Genomic DNA, 3,287 nt, shown 5'->3' with positions numbered 1-3,287 from the left:
AAAAGAGAAGTTCCACCGGATGCTTCCAGTGCGGGACTGGTTATATCTAATTGAATTGTTGACCCAGGGGTCCCATAGGAAACTTCAGAGAACCCAGGCTGTTGCCAGGATTGTAGATTGCTCTCCTCAAATTGAAAGCAAGACCCCACTGCTGTACAGAACACCTCACTCACTGGACATGCAGAAGTTGAGCTGCTACCTATGTACAGCCTTCACCCCTATTGCTAGCATCTTTGGTACCATGTTCTACCAAAGGAGAAACATACCAGCCCAGACACAAACCCTTCAAATTACAATAGTGTCTTGCCTGCAAGGCATGCTAAGGCAAGAGGGAAGTCTACCACCACATGGCACAGGAAGACTGTAGACACTTGAAAGCCCCCTACTGCCACACTACATGGAGGGGATGGGCAGAAGACACTCAGAGGCCTGCCAGTCACAAGGCTAGTGCACAGTAGGAGCCACTAAGATTTGCAAGTATGTACTGGAGAGATGGGAGAAAAAGAGAACTACAATGGCTAGAGCATTATGAAGAAAGGAGGGACAGGCGACAGGAGACATGAGGGTGGAGAGCAATAGCCTGATATGAGTAGCTTGCCCCAGTATCTGAGAACCTAGTAAAGTCTCAGCCCATGCTGCTGCTGAGGGCCATGTCTGGAACCTTGGCCATGCTGCAGCAGGTGTCTGGGCTGATAGCCAAGGTTCATATTACCACGAAAGCCCAGCAGACATCCCTGGTCTGGTATACTACCTGGGACCATGTTGATGTCCAAGGGCTGTGCTGAGCTTGACTTGTTCCTCACTGGTTTGGGCTTTCTGGAGAACTGATCCCACTCATGGCTAGCTGCAGCAGCCCACAAATGTCCCCAAGGACATGAGCACGGAAAAGCTGGCCCAAACACTCTTCTGCCATCAGGTAGCTTCTTCTACTCCTCACTCAGACTGGAAAGGGTTATGAGAGTGGTTGAGCTGGCATCTAGCCCCTTGCCTCTTGTGGCATTGTGTAGTGTGTAGTTTTAGCTACCCCACCATAAACTGCAAGAACAGGCTGTGCCAACACACACACACAAACACACACACACACACACACACACACACACACGCACACACACACACACGCACACACGCTTGTGCCAGTTAATCTTAAAACGTCTTTGCTAACTCAATGACTAGTCCCTCCTTCCCCTGGTTCCTCAGGCATAATCGGAAAGAGTGGCCAATGGCCACCCCAATAGTAAACTCACATGGCTGGTTGCCTTTATTCCCTGCTGCTACTACAGCCCCTCCTCTCCTAGTTCTCCTCCCTCTGCAAGCTTGCTTGAAGGGACCTGGAAGTCCCACCTATTCCGCCCAGCTCATTGGTCTCTAACATCTTTATTAATGGATCAAGAACATACTGCAGAACAAGACCTTATTAGCATCCGAACCATCTCTGCATTGGGATGAGCTACCCAGGAGAACATCCCCTGGTATGGGAGTACTGGCTGGCTTACCACCTTAACTACTACCCAGGCGCAGATATAAGTCTTTGAGTTGGCTCAGTGTAACAGCTGCTTCATCTATGAACTGCTGGAGCATGTGAAAGAGCTATTCCTATAGAGTCAAAGTGCAGGATCTCCGAGGCACAGAGCAACAACAGGATATCCAAGAGGAGTCCTGTGGAAGATCCAGTATGATCCAGTATTGACTGTGTAGCAGAAGCCAGAGGCCTCAAACCAGACTAATGCCTCAGTGCAATAAACATTTGCAAATAAAGATGTGTGGGCAAAAGTGTATACTGGGGGACAGTAGAGTATGGCTATATTGTTATAGCTTCCATGATGATGTGTATGTGTATATGTGTATATGTGTATGTGTATATGTGTATGTTTGTGATATATATACATACATATATATAGGATGTATATATATATATGTTTGTTTATTTTTTACTTTTTATATATTTATTTGGGGGGAATGTGGAGGTTGGCAGAGGGCAGGTATGAAGGAACGGAATTGGGGTACATGATGTGAAACTCACTAAGAATCAATAAGAAGTATTTTTTTTTTTTTTAAGAGCGATATGCTTGTGCAATTGTAGAACAAAGCTTGTGGCAGTGAGCTACCAATATCTGACTTAACTAAAGGCCTGCTCCACTAGATGGAGGTGGAGCCTGTCTCTGAGTTAGTTTCAGTGATCAACAACCTGAGACTAGATAGCCCCAGGGAGCTATAATGGAACCAAGTATAATTATAAATGTACTAAAAAATAAAAACAAAATGAGCAAACAAACAAAAAAAAAACACGCAACAATAAAATGGTGCCTAATGACATTGGCTGTACTCATGGGCAGTGCCTTGCTCAGCCATCAAAGAAGCTTCTTCTACAGCAATGGGAACAAACACACAGGGCCACAGCCAGACTTAGCCCTAAACAGGAGGCAAACACACAGGGCCACAGCCAGACTTAGCCCTAAACAGGAGGTCGCTACCAAAGCCCTCCCTCAGGAACTAGGAAACTGCAGAAGGAAAGGCAGAAAGGTTGTAAGAATCAGAGGGGACAGAGGGGACACAGAAAACAAGGCCTTCGCAGTGAACACGGCCAGTATGCCATGAACTCAGAGAGACTTAGGCAGCATCCACAGGGTATGCACGGTCTGTAGCCACCAGATGGGGGTGGCAGTGGTGTTCTAGAGCTCAAAGGAGAAGTGTATAAGTGCCCCCCAACCCTAGCACAGAAGCCATTTCCAACTGATAGCCACTTGCAAATGAAAATTTAGTTTCCTCCAAGGGAGTCTCACTAAAGAAAAACCAACCAACCAACCAACCAACAAACAACAACAACAAACTAGTCGCGGATAGACGGCATGTCCAGCAACAGATTGCTAACACAAAACAAATTCAAGGGCATCACTGGAGGATTTTGTCTCATAATGCCATGTCCGGGTTTTTTCTTTATTAGAATGTATTATGTATTTTACTTTTCTCATTTTACCCTACAAGTCCTTTGCATAAACATGTGCCTTCCAACTTAGTGTGTGAATCAGTGGGTCTCTGTTTCCTGTGCCTTGTCCTGGGCTCTTTTCCTTCTTTTTTGTTTTTTGTTTGTTTGTTTGTTTGTTTTGTCCTATTTGCATGGATTAGTTTTTATCTTATTTTATTCTTATCTCTTCAAAGCCTCTTTGTTTTCTACTGAGAGGATGGAAGGGTGTACATCCAGATGGCACTAGAGAGCAGGAGGAACCTGGAAGACTATAGGGAAGGAAAAATGTAATCACTTTATAGTCTGTGAGGGGAAAAAAAAAAAA

The sequence above is a fragment of the Mus pahari genome, chromosome 1 (assembly GCF_900095145.1).
Source record: "Mus pahari chromosome 1, PAHARI_EIJ_v1.1, whole genome shotgun sequence".
Taxonomy (NCBI): Eukaryota; Metazoa; Chordata; class Mammalia; order Rodentia; family Muridae; genus Mus; species Mus pahari.
Note: the sequence above shows the minus strand (reverse complement) of the source record.